Source organism: Festucalex cinctus, chromosome 2, assembly GCF_051991245.1.
Source record: "Festucalex cinctus isolate MCC-2025b chromosome 2, RoL_Fcin_1.0, whole genome shotgun sequence".
In the NCBI taxonomy this organism is placed as follows: domain Eukaryota; kingdom Metazoa; phylum Chordata; class Actinopteri; order Syngnathiformes; family Syngnathidae; genus Festucalex; species Festucalex cinctus.
Genome location: NC_135412.1, coordinates 22,573,533 through 22,592,651, shown reverse-complemented (window position 1 = coordinate 22,592,651; position 19,119 = coordinate 22,573,533). Strand labels below are relative to the sequence as shown.

The 19,119-nt window shown below is 37.8% G+C and overlaps 1 long non-coding RNA gene across 3 annotated transcripts in view; it reads left to right on the top strand.

Moving 5' to 3' along the window:
* LOC144014172 (uncharacterized) overlaps positions 1-19,119 on the top strand; it is a 50,927-nt gene that overhangs the window by 24,086 nt on the left and 7,722 nt on the right. The window contains exon 4 of one of the 3 annotated variants that reach the window (XR_013282413.1): positions 8,703-9,143. The exons of the other annotated variants lie outside the window; for them this stretch is intronic. This is a non-coding gene — a long non-coding RNA (uncharacterized LOC144014172). Of the gene's footprint in view, positions 1-8,702; positions 9,144-19,119 lie in introns of those variants that run through there. 3 annotated transcript variants of the gene reach the window in all.

Here is a 19,119-nt window from a genome sequence, read left to right as displayed (position 1 = left end):
AATTTGTACATTGTGACATATGAATACAATCTGTTACAAAATGTGTACTAGGTCATATTGTAATACAGTATCAGATAATAAAATATATAAAGTGAATGCTACCAACTGCAACGTGATATCATAGAATGATTTTAGAATTTTTTCAGGAATTGAGATTTCCTAAAATGATCTCAAATATTTCATTTTGATGTTTTTGGTCAACAATCTGACACCACATAGATTTTGTACAACTTGATTCATAATGTGCGTCGCCATGGCTCAGTGTTAGAGTGTTTGTCTCCTCACCGGGAGGTTGTGGGTTTGATCCTCAACCATTGTGACCACAGTGTCCTTGAGCAAGACACTGAACCCTAATTTTGCTCCCAGTGGAAATGGCAGCAGCCGAGTGTTAATTATATCCACCATTTTTAAATTTCATCTCAGTTTTAGTCCAGTTGCAATCATGCTTGTTAGTTTTTTATCATAGTTATTCCACCCCATCCCATTTTTATTTAGTCTATTTTTAGGTGACAATAAATCTAGCATTTTAGTCTAAGAAAACATTTTATTTGTCTAGTTTTAGTCAGGAAAATCATTTTACCCCTGTATTTTTATTTATTTATTTATTTTTTTGTCAGCAGATAATGTTTTTTTTTATTTATTTTTTTATCAATTTTGGATCTAAAACTATTTTGCATACAATTTTCTCAAATCTTTTTGATATCAAACTATTTGACACACAATGACAGTATATCAACAAGCGGCTACTATGGCTCCATGCTACAAGCTAGCAAGCATTGGTTAGCGGTAAGATTATTGTTGGAAACGTTTTGCCGTTTTTTTTTTTTTTTTTACAAAATCAAATAATTTTCATCTCATTTTTGTTCATGAACTAAAATGCCCATAGACTTTAGTCCATTTTTTATTAAGTGAAGTACATTTTCATCTCATCTTCTTCATTAGTCAACGAAAATGCATACTGATTTAGTCCCACTTATTGTTTATTAATGAACGTTTTAGTCTAGTCTAATCTAGTTTTAGTCCGGTGAAAAATGTACGTTGACGAAATTATTTTTGTTAAGTTTTCGTTGACGATATTAACACTACACCACTGGTGTGTGAATGGGTGAAAGTGAGGCTTTTGTCAACTGTCAGCGGTTCAGATGAGGATGCTTTATGCAGAGCTCGCTGATTGGCTGATCATTTGAAACACGTGTTGGCTTAGGGAGACATGGGAAAACATGCTGGATGGGACCGTGTTTGAGAAACACTGCAGATAAAGCACTTTATAGAAAGCAGTCTTGTTGCAACATGAATCAAATGTGGTAGGCTGACGCAATTTGGCCTTCATTTCCTTGAAAAGAACCAAATTAAAATGTGCCCCCTCCCCGAAAATGCTTGCGAAGTGGAATTGTACGTTTTGAGTCTTTGACATAGCAAATATGTACAAGTGGCTAACAGCAGCTCAGACAAACCAGGCAGAAAAGGATGCAGAATCACACCTGCCCTTTCCCACCGTTAGGTGGAGTGTGAAAAAAAAAAAAAGAAGTAGTTGATGAAGAAGTCTGATGGCAATGAATTCTCTGGTGACTGTGAGCTCAGAACAGACAGAAACAAACCTCGAGCAGCTGCTTCGAGACACGTGCTCCGTTTGCATGTTTTCATCTTGCTAGGTGACAGAGGAAATCTTTTTCATCCTCGTCCTGTTTCATAATCCTCCTCCTGCTCCTCTCACTAAATACGATTGTGTCACATTCTTCTGCTAACTCTGTGGCTTCACATCACCACGTTTCAATTTGAAACCACATTATGATTGCAGCTCCTTCTTGATTAACAAATTCGTAGCAGCTTATCAAACCAACCAAGGACTCTCATGTCATTTGTTAACTTCCATGTCCTTGATACACCCACAAATTCTTCTAATTGACTCTTATCTCAATTTTGGGTTGGAGGAGGTATGAGGCGAGATTATCTTGGTGCCACGTCAGTTCTACACCACAACGCAAAAATGTTATTATGCCTGTCGCATTTGAACATGCATCAAAAAGAAAAACAAACTGTGGCCAACACAGATCGTCCGTCTGTCCGTCCATCCATCCATCCATCCATCCATCCATCCATCCATCCATCCATCCATCCATCCATCCATCCACTGCTTAAAACTTACCAATCAGAAGCGAACATACTTTCGGTCAATACAAGTGAATGACGGAGAGCAGCAGATTCGACACATCAACTTGTACAAAAACATAAATAAATAAATAAATAAATACCAAAATGTATGAATATGTAACTAATAATTCTGGAAACATAAATATGTATTGTAACAAGTTAACTTGATCGCCAGGGTGTGGACCTTCGCAAGGCAAGGCATCTTTGTCGCTAGCCAGTGGCCCGACACAACGCTTCAAAGAGCGGATGCTTAACATATGGTTAATCTCTGCTAAAACAATTACTGTCTCCTCATTTGAAAACCCGACCGAAAAGTACTGGCACAAATAGTCTAGTAGTACACTACGTGTATTTCTCGCAAATTTACAAGTTTTTTTTCTCGCAAATTGCTACTTTCTAATGTCGCAAATTTACAAGTTTTTTTCTCACAAATTTGCCACTTTATAAAATCGCAAATTTATGATTTTTTTTTCTTGCAAATTTGCCACTTTATAAAGTGGCAAATTTATGAGTTTTTTTTCTCGCAAATTTGCCACTTTATAAAGTCGCAAATTTACGTTGTTTTTTTTTCTTGCAAATTTGCCACTTTATGAAGTCGCAAATTTACGATTTTCTTTTTTGCAAATTTGCCACTTTATGAAGTGGCAATTTTGTGAGTTTTTTCTTAGTATATTGCCCCCACCCTCTAAAAAAATATATATTTATACATGCATTTAATCTGCCATCATATGGGCCAACTGCGTAAATGGCTCAAATAAGGATTTTTCTCTACAGCTGTAGGTTGAATGCGTAACGTGTCATTAAAAAAAGCTGTTACATGAGGTGAATCGTTTCAAATGGAGATGAAACATATCCCATACTTTAATTTGCAACAGGTAAGTTGATTGAAAAATAGATGTGGTGGTAATTCAGAGACAGTTAAGAGCAATATTGAGGGACTGTCTCTTGAATTCATGCATCCACTTTATATATCACTGCCTGTTCTGGCTCGTGGATGAGCTGTCCCGGCTTACTTTGCAGACAAGGTGACCTCTACCCTGGACTAGGCACTAGTCAGTCACAGGGTGCGCATATAAAGCCGAACCACCGTTCACTCAAATTCACACCATCACGGAGTGGGACATTCTGGGAACTGAACCCACTGCCTGCCCCAAAGTCAGACAAATGTCACTACACCATCAGCAAGTGCTAATTAATTCAGCAGATAAAAATTTGAACCTTCATCATGGGAAGAGTAGACAAAAGGCTAGCATACTAGCGTAATTTGTTAATGAGCAACAGCCGACCATCGAGTGGTTATTTTGGTGATTGATGCTGTTTGATCCGGTTATTTAACGAAGGAGTCACTTGAGTTAGACTTTTGTTTAATGGCACAGATGTCCTCTTTTGGCGGTGAAATAGATAGTGCAGGATATCCATTATGTTTTGCTAAATTGCTCAAAGACAATCAAGCCAAACATTTTCTAAATACAACATCTTGACAAGCCATAAACTTTGTGGGAAAAGGTCCTATGGACAGACGGCACAAGCCTGGAACTTATTAATAAGGCACATCAGCTTGGTGTACCAATGCAAAAATGAAGGATACTGAGAAAACAACACTGTTGAAAAATTGAGGATTTATATTTACGTTATATTTTAGGGCTACTCAAGAGTTGAATACTCATAGTGGTATCAGTCTGGAAAAAAAAAAGTGCTATCAAACTTCATTACCGCAGTCTTGACATGGCAAAAAAATCCATTATATAAAATTCGATATTTATGACTAAAAATCCACAATAAAGCGAAGCAGCGAACAATGAATCATGATATGGTGAGTGATGATTTTCATGTTGGTCATCCTGGTTATACTTGTAGATTTAAAATCTGCATTTAAAAAAAGTTGACAGCCATTTCTCTTTATCACCGCCTGATTTTCTTTCTTAGTCGAGTTGTGTGTATGTGTGTCTAGTGAGTGAGAATTGAACATAAACTTGTGCGGGTGAAGTAGCGATGACAGCTTTGGTATCAAAAGTGGGGTGACAAAATGAGAATAAAGGTAAGATATGATGATTGAAATGGGGAAGGTGGCGATTAAAGGCAAATGTGCCAAAGTCACAATGCCATCTTGAGCCTGGAAGTCGGGAAGGATGGATGATGAACTAAAAAGAGCTGAAGAATTGCAGATGACAAAGTGGGTTGATTACAATAAAGAAAACATGTTGTAAGTAACAACATTTGTGTGTGTCTGTGGCGGAGTGTATACTGCTGAAGTACAAAGTCCAGTAGTCTAAAACAAAAATAATTTTGGCAACACACATTTTTTACCGGACTAAAAATAGACTAAACTAAAACATTCATTAATAAACGATAACTGTGACTAAATTGTGTACTTAATAAAAAACTGGAGTAAAATCTGTGGACATATTCTTTCATGAACAAAAACGAGACGAATATTTTCAGATTTTTTTCCCTTTATTTTTATTTTTTTATTTTTATTTTTTTTAAATCTTGTCTCTGCTAATCTGATCTGCAGCTAGTGAGTGCAAACGATGCATGGTGAAAAGTAAAAAAAAAAAAAAGAAAAAAAAGTTAATTATAGTTATAATTTATTAATCCACTGCTATAATGTTCCAACAATACAGTAATGTTAATCCGACCGCTAACTATTGCTGGCTATAGCTAACTATAGCTCGTAGCATGGATAGTAGCTGCTGTAATTGTGTGTGACGACGTTTTCATTAAAGAGATGAGAGAAAATTTTATGTGAAACAGTTTTCAAAATATTCAGTGCTTAAATGGTTGTCCTGACTAAAACAAAACTAAAGTTGACAGTTTTGTTGACTAAAACTAGACGAATGAAAAAATTTTTCTTCTTGGACTAACAAAGACTAAAACGCTCGATTTATAGTCGACTAAAAATGTACTAAATAAAAACAGGATGAGGTTGACTAACTGTGATTAAAAACTAACAAGCGTGACTGAATTTGGACTAAAACTGAGACTACATTTTAAAATGTCGGATAAAATTAACACTGCAGCCCAGTGCTTCTTGTTGGGATTATTTATATAAACCTCAGTGCCACCAAATGAGTACATCAGTGCACTTGTGACAAATCATACTTCTACAACCTGTGAAGAAAAGCTTTTTGTGATTGATTCATCATTCTGAAATTCAGAATTAATCTCGTCGTCGATGCTGTGGAGCAGATTATTATTTGGCATCGCCCCGTCTGCTTTATTACTGCAGTAAGAGTGCCGCTACTACGATACAGCTGAACCGCAGAACATTTATGCAGTAAAGGTTCAGTGAACATAACAAGATAGTCAAATGAAGTTGTGAAATTGCAGGTAAATGCTACAATCTCTTTTTTTTTTTGGTCATATTTAAAAAAAGGAAATCAAAATATATTCGACCCTGGTTGAGTTTAGCAGGTGGAAAAACGGATGGCAGAGTTGTGAACCTGCTTGTACGTTGAGCCCAAATAAAGCACAAGCGTTTAGCCTCATTTTCTTCCTTTCATGTTTTTCAAGCCTGAAAATGGAAAAAGGTTGCGTGCTATTCGCATGTGCTCGCAGCAGCATTTCAAAGTGAAAATCAGGTGGCACACGTCCTCCCGTATTTCATTTGTGCATTCTGATTGCGCGTCACATGGTTCTTCTGAGCAGTTCTCTCTGTACCTCACATGCCTGCGGAACAATAGAGCCCCTTTTCCAGATTCCTGCTGTCTAATCGCGTTACGCAACGTTGACTTCAATGCATCGTTTCTTGTCGCATTCCTTGTCCTCTTACTGTCGATGAGTGCGTAAACCCTCTTGAAGGATAAATAAATTGCACGTTTCTAATGATCCATTAATCTGGATTTGCGTTTGCACACCCTGCTGGGAAGGAATTATTTCAAAGATTATCACAGAGCAAAGTGTAATCAATCTGAAAGCTGGCACAGCAGGAATGATCTCCTTGCTCGAGACACAGTTTGTCTCAAGTCCTCATCACCAAAAGCCGCCATTATGGGAGTGCCAAAACCAAAATGCATCATTTGCTGATTGACTGAAGATCTCGTCTAATTTCCCTCAAGGGATTATTAAAGTCTGCAATTGACTGGTTTCGCCTCTCATCAAAGACTACGTTCACATGCAGTCAATATTCGGGTTAAGGTCAGAATTCCGGTTTGTCAAACAATCGAGGTAAATATGCTATTTTGTGCTCGATTGGAATATCCCGTTCAGGCCATGATGCACAAACAACGCAATTACGTAAATAACACCATTTCCCACTTTTAACTTGCTAAGTTCAATAAAAGACATAATATTCATGTCTCCCGCCATGCTAAATAAAGTAGTTTTCCATTCCTCTCAGTAGAAGTGTGGTTCTTTGCTGCGAGCGTCATGTTGCGTTGACGTCGAAATAATAACAGAAGCATGAACTTATATACTTGTATATATGTGTATAGACACGAACTGGCATTTTTTGCTTAAGAGACACAAAATAAAATGAAAGTGCTGCGGCGAAATCAATGTAGTCAAGCGAGGACCCTTTAGCGAGTAGGACGGAGCTGCGCATACAAGTCGTTACTACATAGACCAAGATTCCTTGCTAATCAAGTAAGAGAAGAAGAAGAAACCACCGATGATGCGCAGAGCAAAAAACAATGCGCCGTTCAATCGAGGCATTCCGAATACGTTTATATGAGCAAGCATTTGAGTTATGAAGTGGGTAACCCAGGGGTCTTAATAAGCCCAAATGAGAGCATATTCAGGTTATTGTGCGTTTACATGACCTTACAAAACCCGAATATTGCCAATATTTGGGTTTGAAAATGGTTATTGCCTGCATGTAAGCGTAGTCAGTGAAGGCTTCATCAGTCTGATACTTGTCTATGTTAATCTGTTTATATGTTTGATAAACAAACAAACAAACAACAACCAAACAAACAGTAACGCCCAATTCACACCGACTGCGGAAAGGACGCGGTGCGTTTTCCGTACGGCTTCCGCACAGACTGCAATTCACACTGCGTGCGTTGCTTGTTCGGAAATCTGCACCCGCCAGATCACAAGATGACGCGGGTTCACGCTGGAGAGTTGAGTTCACGTGATAACAAACGTGTATATAGTCCTATTTTGTAAACAATAGCCACTAGGGGTGTGAATTGCCTCGGATCTGACGATTCGATTCGTATCACGATTCACAGGTCACGATTCGATTCGATACCGATTAATCCCGATAGGAATTTATAAGTCGATTGTTGCGATTTTTTTAAATTCAAATTTAGAAAATACTAATCAGTAAACTTGTACAGTCTAAGATTTGTATGAAAAAGTATTATTTATTTATCTAAAACTTCAGTCTTATACAGGTTGTAATCTGTTTCATGTTTGAACAGCATTAAAATAAAATATTAAGGCTTAATGTTCCATTAAAATAACATCTTCGAAGCTTAAGGTGTGAACCCTAACCCGAAGTCAGACGTTTTGTTGAATATTTTTCCATTAAAAATGGAAGTTTAAAAATCGATTCGGCCGCCTATTGAATCGATTCGAGAATTGCGCGATGTAGTATCGCGATATATTGCCGAATCGATTTTTTTAACACCCCTAATAGCCACGCTTGCCTGTTGTCACATCGATATGCTTTTTTGGACATAATTTCTGGGACTTCTAACATGAGTAAGTCCGTTTTGTGTTTAAATAGTGTTATTTTGTCATGTTTCATTTATTCTGAGCTGATTTTTTGTCTCAAATGTCCGACTCATGTCTATGTAGCTAGCTAGCTTCCCTCCCAAAAAAAACGAGTTTGCAAACTGTTTTATTTTGAAATATACTGGATTTACCTTGATGTGAGATACCTGATTTCCTGTCCGGTTCGTGTCATTTCTTCAGCTTCATGAAAATACACATGCGGCGTCCGGGAAAAAAATAGACCGCTTGCGGAAACCTTCCGCATCGCCGCATCTGTTCCGCACCGCAGATGCATCGCACCACAGCTGATGTGAATTGACACGTGGACTTGAATGCGTTCTATTGTTGCGGCAAAACGCACCGTGTCTGTTCCGCAGTCGGTGTGAATTGGGCGCAATGCTTCATGCTCCAAGGAATGCCCCAATCATGAATGGAATCGAAAACAAAACAATTTTTGTTAAAGTGACTTGCAGAAAAGCTTCTGTTGGTCAACAAGTCATTAAGTCATTAATATTCCATTCATCTGTGTAAAAAAATAAATAAAATAATAATAATAATTTAAAAAAATGTAGTGGTGCTACTCACTGCAGTCACGGGGATAGATTTTTGTTGTCATTGTTGTTTATTGGAGGCGGTTTTCACTTCACCCTCCATCACATGCCACCTCGTTTTACGGCTGTGTCACTTTTGGAGGCATTTTGCAGAGATTACATAAGAGCAGAGCCTGGATCAGACCGGAAGCATCTAAACTGATAAAGTGTGACTTCCCGAAACCAACGCTATCTTCTCCCATTTCATTTTTTTCTCTTTTCCATAAGAAAAGGATCAGCTGATTCGAGTTGACTGTGATGCTGTCGGGTTTTTCGTGCAATATTTTTGGTGTGTTGCAGGAGGAATCAGAAGCCATCCATCAGCCAGCAGCTGGATGCTTTTACAACACGCAGCTTCACTGCAAATCCAAGCAGACACTGCTGGAATTGCGTGACAAACCACAGGATATAGCTTTGGCATGGGTTTGGGCTCAGCCGATTGTGATTTACAGACTTTGCTGGCAGTGGCATTGATCACAACGGATCACTGAGGACCCCTGGTGGCTCATTTTTAAAATCCTCTTTCTAGATGCATCAGCAGGTTACGCAGAAGATGAAAAATTTGAAATTGACACATAATGTCCTCAAATTTCAAAATTATGGTATTAGTTCATTGTAGCACTGTATATTAATTGTGATCACGATGCATTGTGTCACCTAAACAAACGTTCAACTCAATAGACGCTTGTGTAGAGCAGTAAGAAAACAAGTTGGTCTGGGAGGACACCTGCTGGAGATTATAGGAACTGCCCATCTTTCCAGTTTGTGGGTAACTGGTGCCAATCAATCCCATCTGACTTTGCGCTTCAGCTGTTCACGCACTATTGTTTTGTTTTGACATTTTTGCATCATGTTGAAGCAATACCAAATTTGGGGGGGATGGAGATGGACAGCAAAGTGTAGGCTGTGTTGTTTCCCCCTGAATGTGGCATTAAAAAAAAATAATTATATATATATATATATATATATATATATATATATATATATAAATAAATAAAAATACAAATCGTCTGGCAAGGTTTCATTTCCAGGCAAACACCAAACAAACAGTGCAGCTGCAATGGTGACATATAAAACAGTGCCGGTATTTAACAAAAGATTCACAAGTTTCTTTCTGTAACATCTCAAGGTGCCCCAAGATGGCGCCAAAGCCTTTAAAATAGTATGTGGTGGTAAGGAAGTATGTTGAAGTGACAGCTACATCTCCACTGAGAGAATATACAAAATAAAATCCTATTCATCAATTCATAATAATGATTTTTTTAAAAGAAAGATAACTTAATTGATTATTATTATAATAGATTATCTCACTCATGGATGATTGGTATTGAGATCCGCAGCATAAAACAACACTACTTAGCAACATGAATGAAAATTTTATTTGGTTCATTGGCAAATTAAAACAAATTCATCATGGTAAAAAAACAAACAAATTCCGTACACAATTATACAACCAAAATTTGTAGGCAGAAGTAAAAGCTTTTCATTTCTGTGCCTACCCCTCTAGCATTACAAAATAAAAGAAATGATCAATAATTCAATAATTATACATATTATAAAGGACGTCTTATTTTTAGCGATTTTTTTTAAAGGGTAATTTTGGAAGCTGTGTTTGAAATGACATTTTTGGGGACCATAGTTAGTGGTATATTTACAGTTTAGTTAGAAAAATACAGATAAGAACAGATATAATTTTTTTTCATTAGCTGTCTGCGACCCACACAAATGTGGGTCTGCAGCCCATATTTGGTTTACGACCCACCAGTTGAGAATCACTGTTGTAGAACATTATTTAAAAATAAAAAATAAAAAAATAGATGCAGCAATTTGTGGATTACGTGTGAATGCTGAAATGAAATGAATGAAAAATATAGAAACGTGGAATCAAATTGAATGAGGTGGAATGTTGAAAGATGGAATTATGTCGAATGACAATGAGTGATTTAGAAATTTAAATGATATTGAACGATATATAGAATGATATAGTTATGATATTGAAAGGGAGTTAATTATATCAAATTAGGTGCAACGATATAAGTGAAAATGTGCTATGTGTGAGTGAAAAAATTTGGAATTTTTGGTATTGAAATTAAGTGAATGTAATTATATGGAATTAGGTTAAATTATATTGAAATGTAAAAATTTTGAATAGGAACAATACGAGCCCTAACCCTAATGCTTACCCCTAAATGACACTCAAAATGAGTGAGGATTTTTGTTGGTCACAAACGTGTAATATCTGGTGAAAAAATGTGGAATTGTTGCATGCATGCAATGTGTGAGTGTTGAAAATGGATCCTGTGGTGAAGTGAGTGATCTTAAGATTGCACATTTTGAATGGGAGTGCATTGTTGAACGTCCCATTGAAAATGAATGGGGATTTTTCGGGGTGGGAAATGTTGAATTGTGGGGAAACTATTTATGTTAGGAATGAGAACAAAAATGTGATGTTTTGGAACATGTTGAAGTTTGAATGGTTTCAATAAGTCGAGGAATAATTTTATTGATACAACTGCAAAAAAATGCAATACTTCCTTTGTAATACATAAAAGATAACTCTAGTCTTCTATATCAGAATGTATCTGTTTATATTTGACCCCGATTGCTGTGTGAATGAAAAACAACAATGGGCCATTGCATCTTTCTCTTTGTTGTCAGGAGCCAATTTGGGTGTACCTGTAAATGGACAAATGATCTTGCAGCCGGTCCTGTAGCTTGCATTTTTTTTCATTTGTACCTCAAGAGGGTGCTGTTGTCCTTTTTAAATAAAGTTTTGCAATCATGCCAGTAGCACCGAAGTGAGAGTGAGGTCTTATCTGTGATCATAATTGTGTACAAATTTAGTAGCTCAAACATCTAGCCGTTCATTTCCTGATTCTCTTCAAGAGTCACAGGTGAGGTGGAATCTATTCCAGGTGACTTTGGAGCAGAGGCCAGCTGGACACAATAAGGGGAGACACAAACAAACAAACAAACAATTACACACACATTGACACGTATGGACAATTTCAAGTCTTCAGTTAACCGAAGATACATTTGTGGAATGTGGGAGGAAGCTGGAGTGCCCAGAGAAAACCCAAGCAAGTTCCCATGACGAACATCCACATGGACAGAGAAAGGCCCAAGCCTACGGTATTTATTAGAGCTGGCAAACGATTACATTTTTTAATCATATTAATCACATTGTAGAATTTTGATTAATCATGAGTAATAACTGACTTAAAAAAAGCTTTTTTTCCCCCAACATTGCCCGCTGCACACATCCTGCTTTTTTCTCATCAATTATTTGCATAATTTCAATTGGGAAAAAATGACCTACGACATATGTAAACATTTATTAAATGATTTACTTTAATGCATGTAGTTATGTTTACTGCTCAAACTGCAACAGCTACCTTTAATGTAACCATCCACTGTCGGCTAAAATGGATCATCTGCGGTCAAAATTAATAGTGTGATTAATCTGTGGTAATACAATGATTAATGCGATAATTTTTTTTGTGATTAATTAGTTAACGCTTTAACTTTGACAGCACATTTTTCTTATACATATGAGAAAGCTCATTGTTTATTGTTGTGACTTAAAAAAAGAAAAAGAAAAAAAAAAGATGGAAGTAATAAACTGAATTGTTTGAAAAACTGCAATTGGCTGGCAACCAGTCCGGGGTGTACCGCGCCTACTGCCCAAAGCCAGCTGTGATAGGCTCCAGCACCTCCCGCGACCCTTGTGGGGATTAAGCGGTCAAGAAAATGGATGGATGGATGTTTGAAAAAAAAAAAGTGAAAAACTACTCAAAACTCAAGGGCACATTTCCTAATGTAAGATAAAAAGAAGACGTGAAAGAGGATTGTTCTTTTTTTTGTTTTTTTGAATGGAAGTCGATTTAATTTGGGCGTAAGATGAATAGTGATCTTTTCTGAGCGACATGCACTGCTTGTGAAGTCCAACATGCTGAACCAACAAGATTTGTCAGTTTGTGTGACTTGTTGACATTCAGCCGCGATTTGGTGGTTTGGTCTGCTCGCATCTTAATTTGATTGTTGTGGGTTGGGATGGAGAGATTCACACGCACGCGCACAAAAGGATACTCTGATCCCAGCTCCTTTGGAATGCGCAAGTTTGCCCCTATTTAATTTTCATCATTTACCCCCTCCCACTCTGCCTGAGATGAAGATTTAGCTCTTGCTCATCCACTCGACGCACGTTGTGCGATCACAGCAATTCCATCTAATGTAAAGATTTAGTTCTTTTTTTTTTTTTTTTTAATACTACTAAGACAAAACAAGGGAGGTGAAGTTGTGGGCGATCCATTTGCAAATATTACAACTTATTTTAATTCCTTCTCTTGATCAATGCGTCATTTGCAAAAGTTGCATTCTTATCTTGGCATCGATTTTGCTCTACATTTTCATCGGTTCACTTTGCTTTCTCCATCAGCATCACATTCACTTTAAATGTCCAAAACTATTTGTATTGTTTGACTGCTGAGGGCCCGCATGGGGGAAATGTTAAATCCATGATGGATTATGATGTCCAGATTGTACTTTTGAATTAAAGAAATGACATAAGGAAAATATGAGTGCAAAGCACAAACGCAGTAATAAGTAGATTTAGTCGACAAGAAGAAGCTGGCGTTGTAATGAAAAGGGAGAGAGAAAGTAGAGTATGTGTGTGTGTGTCCTACATCCAATCACTAAAGCTTGCTTTGCCCCCTTAAAACCCTCGACCAGGGACATTGCTGTCAGAAGAGCTCTCGTTTGCAAGTTTCTGAGGTTCAACTGGTCGTCTTAATTTGTTTTTGTTGTTTGTTTTTTCCTACTCAAAATGTCATCCCGAAGGAATTTAACAAGTTTGAGCTCTTGACACAGTCAGGAAGTGGTTTTGAGGAATCTGGGGATTACAAGAGAAATTCCCGTCATATTTTAACAACCCCCAATTGCAATGAAGTTACTATCTTGTGCCAATCAATCAATCAATCAACCAACCAACCAACCAACCAACCAACCAATCACTCAATCAACCACCCAGCCAAATGCAAAACACCCAGGCATGCATGCATGCAATCAATCAATCAATCAATCAATCAATCAGCCAAATGCAAAACACCCACCCAATCAATCAATCAACCAACCAACCCCTTCATCATTAGCGTGGATTTGAAACATAGAAGGGCCAAAACATGCCTTGTGAAAAGGAAACTGCACTAAAAATACTAGCCACCAGAGGGTGCTAGAACTGCAGAAATGGAAATCAACCTGATTTTTGAACCGATGTGCTGCTTTTAATGTTGTGACATGAGGACGACGATATATTGTGGTGGTTTTAATATTGCAATATCGTTACATCCCTAGTGATGGTATTGCTGGTGTGTTCGTACTCATGGCTTGGATAACTTACACATCCATGAAGGCTTTCAAGTCATGCAGCCTTTGGAGCCCCATAAGCTGTCATCCAAGCAAAACGTTTTTTATGGACATCGCTGCTTCTTTTTTCCAGCAAGACACGCGGCTTTGTTGTCAAAGAGTGCGAGGACGAGACGGCCCTGCTAGCTGTCCAGACCTGTCCCGCGTTGAAAACATGTCGCACATTATAAAGCACAGAATACGACAATGGACTTGGTGTAGTGTTAACAAAAACGTCAACAAAAACTAAGCAAAAATATTTTCGTCAACACACATTTTTCATTGGACTAAAAGTAGACTAGACTAGACTAAAACCCTCATGAATAAACAATAATGGGACTAAATCAGTATGCATTTTCATCGACTAATGAAGACGATCACGAAAATGTACTTCACTTCATAAAAACAGGACTAAAATCTGGACATTTTAGTTCATGAACAAAAACGAGACGAAAACGATATGATTTTGTCTCTGCTAATCTGTCACTGTGACACTGTCATGTGACCCACCCCATTTCAAATCTGCAGCTAACGAGTGCAACATGCACAAACATGGGACAGACAAGATGGATTCATGGTGAAAGGTTAAAAAAAAAAAAAAAAAAAAGTAAATTATAGCTATAACGTTCCAACAATAATATTAATCAAACCACTAACTAGTGCTGGCTAACTTATTAGCTTGTAGCATAGCAATAGTGGCCACTGTAATTGTGTGTTTGTTTTTCATCAAAAAGATGGGAGAACATTTTGATGTGAAATAGTTTTAGATCTGAAATATTCAAGATTATTTGCTGACAAAAAGTATACAGGGGTAAAATGATTGTCCTGACTAAAACTAGGCTAAAATGTTGACGTTTTTTGTTGACTACAACTAGACGAATAAAATAGTTTTTTCTTGGACTAAAATAAAGACAAAAATGATTTAGAAATCATTATTTTTTTTTTTGATTGCTGCCGTCCACTTTTGTACATTTGACAGCAAGTCAAGTTATGACTGTCAATCCTGAACTGATTTAGCGTGGCGTCGCGCACGCCAACCAGAGCTTAACCTTCTTTTAACCCCAATAAAACAACTTGCTTTGCCGCTTCGACGCCATGCTGACAGTTGACAGGCGTGTGCGTGTATGGGGCGGCCTTTCCCACGTTGCATTCCCCCAGCTGACTGCCAGTCAACCTTGACCATGCAACGTTCAAAGAGTCTGCAGAGTCCGATGTGTGTGTCTTGTAAGCATGTTCTGCTCTGTTACATGATTTCCGTTCAGATCAACAAGAAGTAGGTGCGCGCGTGTGATTATCCTCCGAGTGAGCTGACACCGCTGCCCGTGTGTCACACATGTATTTATAGCGCGTGCGTTTGTGACAAGGCTATCCGTTTGGTGAGGAATTCAATTCCTCCGCCTGCTCGTGCTTGTCAACAATGCGCGGGAACACCTTGAAGATGAAAACAATATTCTGCAGCTGTTTGGCTTGTCAACTTGCAAGTATCTTTTCCAGTCCAAATGTCCTTCAGTAGAATTATATATTAAAAAAAAATGGATAGGATCAAAGGAATAATACTTGTAGTAATTATTAGAGATGATAAATGATGATGATAAGGGCAATATCGTGATATCGTGATATTAAAACTGCCACAATATCGTCGTCGTCATGTTCACAATATTTAAAAGGTACACATCTTTAAAAAAAAAAAAGAAGTCAGGTTGGTTTCCATTTGTGCAGTTCTAGCACCCTCTAGTGGCTAGTTTATGAGTGCAATTGAATTTTCATTAGGGATGTTTTGGCCTTCTATGTTTAAAATATGTGCTAATTTTCAGATGAAGGGGAATCTAATTTGCTTGTGAAGCGATAAACGTGTGCTTGCATTAGCAAATAAGTGCCTCACTGTTGTTATTAGAGATTGTACGTGGTTTATATGCATTGTTGTTATGTACAAAAGCAGGGTTAACTAAGTAAGACGTTTTGTTGAATATTTTTCCATCAAAAATTGATGTTTAAAAATCGATTCGGCTGTCTATTGAATTGATTCGAGAATTGCAGGCTGTAATATCGCGATATATTGCCGAATCAATTTTTTTTAACACCCCTAGTATAAATAATGGATTAGTGTGGTCTCTGTATCCGCAGCCGCGAATGACATGCTAAAATTTGTGATACCTTACATTTGACATATTCTATATGTGATTTGCAGTTACTTCCTCCACAATATTTAATTTGGAATTTCATGTTTGCGGAGTTTTTAAATCATGTCCTTAATATTTATTTAAGAAGACTTGATATCACATAATTCATCAATATTATATTGAAGCGAAGTGAATTGAATCAAATCGAAATCGAATTGAACTGCTCGTGACTCAAAATGGAAACGATTGAGGAAACCATCCCTAATTACAAGTTGTAATAGGTGAGCGTCCTCCTCGACGATGTGATATCACTTATAAGTTTATATGCCAGTCATGTGGGGTAGGTGAGCCAATCCTTTTGACGATATTCATCATTGAATGTCAAACAATTCCAGTTGACGGCAACAGTGAAATAATTGGCCTCGCTGTTCCAATACTTTTGGAGAAGTTTGGCGCACTCAGCAGCCTCAAACAAGCACTTCAATCACCACTCAACTCAATTGCACGGCGGGAAAGAAATATGATGACGGACAAAGCTGAAAAATGTCAGAAGGTTTTGGATTAAAAGGGAACTGCTGCCTTGTGCGCTTAACGCACGCACGGATGTGTGTTTGTGTGCGTGTGTTTGCACAAGCTGATGGAACCCCCGGTATCCCTGAAAGGCTCTTATTGATGGACTTTTACGCCCTAATTGGACACGTGGCACGTGGCTGACACATTGCCTCAATGTTTAAATGTGCATTAAGAGAGTGCTGATCTGCATGAGGTCATATTGATTTTTGACTCCTCCCACTGGAGGACAAATTTGACCATTCCAGGGGGTTTGTTCGTTCGTTCGTTTGTCGTCAACATCTCCGTCTTTGACTCATGTCAAATTTCAACTTTTGATTTTTGTTGCAAAATCTGTTTCACTTTGTAACATTTGAGACTTTACATGGTTTTTGGTGTTTGGCGGTTTTGTGTTATGAATCTGGTGTTTATTTATTTATTTATTTATTTATTTTTTCAAGTCCCCTACTTGTTATTAAAAACTAATTTGCTCCTAAAAACGTATAAATATAACGTATTTTTATTTTTTTGGTATAAATGTTTGAAGTGTCCCAAAGACGTATTTATACATTTTATTTTTATTTATTTTTTTTATGCCTAAGCATACAGAAGGCTTTGATGCAGCCTCTCAACTGCAAAAAACGGTTGAAGAAATGGTAGTTACACAAACGGCCAGCAGGTGGCAGCAGAGTATAAGAGATCAATCAGGGCCATGTTGAAAAAATCTCAATTATTCACAATTCTAAATAGATTTGTGAACAATGATGAACCTTTTCTATATTCTATGGCTAATTGCTGGAAAACGGAAGCAGATAGAAATATACTTTTATTTATTTTTTTCCTGATCAAAGAAGAGACTTTAATCTTTTGTTTGATTGGTCCCATGGTTTTATAGAAATAGAACACAATATTGGCACAATATTGAAAATGGCTGTGGGCAAATGAATTAATTTACTGATGTAAACTTTATTTACTTGTATACAAAAAAAAATACTCACTTCAAATGGTTGCTTTATTCTTGTTTTTCTTATCTTATTCTTTACTGCATGGCTGATTTCTGTTTCATGTACAGCACATTGTATTTAGCAATGCTTGTTTTAAAGTGCCTTATAGATTGATTGATTGATTTTTATAAATCAAGTTGAGTTGAGTAACAAATGGTCTCCGTCATCTGCAATAATTCAGTCAAATTTCTCAAATTGAATGTGTTGGACAATTTTTCTTTTTTTTTTTTTGAACAGCCATTTTGATATCATTTATGTATGAAATGACTTTTTGAGAATGAACAACGAAAGTGAGCAAAAATGCCAGCCACTGCATGTGTGTGTGTGTGGGGGGGGGAGATGCACGTGCCCGGTGAACATCTGGCCTATATGCTGTCTTGATTGGCCAAAAAAAAATGTCTGCATTTAACAATTGAAAATGTCTTGGCATGTTATGAAATGGTATTGTGTGAGTATTTGTGTGTTTGTGCAGGATGTCTGCAACTTGCAAATGGGCATTGATGGACAATTATGTGGCTTGTGCGTGTGCACGTGCGTGCGTGTGTGCGCTGGGAGCTTTTACTTCCCACCATTAGCTTCAAATCCTGTTTTTGAGCAGGCGGCTGATTCTTCCCTCGATTCCTATTTCAGCATCATCTCGTTTATGGAGTGCCATTGTTTTATCACTTTGTTTGTACCTTCTGCTTTGTCTTTTTTTTTTTTTTTTTTTTTGCTACTGAACTCGTGTCATTTCTTTGACTAACACTTCCGATTAGTTGTTGAGTCCAGTGAGAGTTAGAGTCCGTCATCTTTTTAGTTTACCTCTGAAGGTGTTTTCTTTTCAAACTACGCCGCTCACCTCCCATCTGCGAGGGTGGGTGGCCCTCATCTGCAACATCCGCCCGGCTGCGGGCGCTGGAAGATTGGACGGGGGTTGTTAAAAGTGTTGTTAAGAGAGTGGCTGGCAGCTGTTCCCGACAGGTTGGGGATGGAAGGGCAGATGGTGTTTGATTAGCCAGCAGACTGACGATTGAATGAGAGAAAGGGAGGAGGATGCAGGGAGGAGGGAGAAAGATAGGCCAGGAAGGATGCAGGAGGGCGAAGGAAAGAAGGATGCCAAGAGGAGTGAGATGTAGGGACAAGAGAAGAAAGATGCATGGCTGAGGATGGAGGGATGATGGATGGGAAGGAAGATGGAGGATGGATAAGAAGAGCAGGGAGTAAAAGTGTGAGCAAAGTGATTTCCAGTTTATTGCGGAAGCTGGCCCGCCTGCAGTTGGAGAACACTGCCATCGTTAATGAAAATAGTTTCAAAAATGTTTTACCATCTCACATATTTTCAACACATATAAACACACTTGTAAACACAATCGGAAATGTACTTGAGCAAGCACAACGCATAAAATACAGACACAATAAATTCTGTAGAGTCAATTTGACTCTATTTAGAGTGGGACCAAATCACTGATCTGTATTCTATGACTGGATAGCCGATAGGCCAAGACTTTGGAGGTGGCGAGGCCGCCATATTGCTCCTCCCAAGAAATGTTTCTCGTCATAGGATCTGATACTGTTATGTTCTGGAGTTGGATCCCAAAAGCGCAGACAAAATTTTTTTGAATTTCAAAATGTTTTTATTGTTTTTCACACAAAAATTTTGTC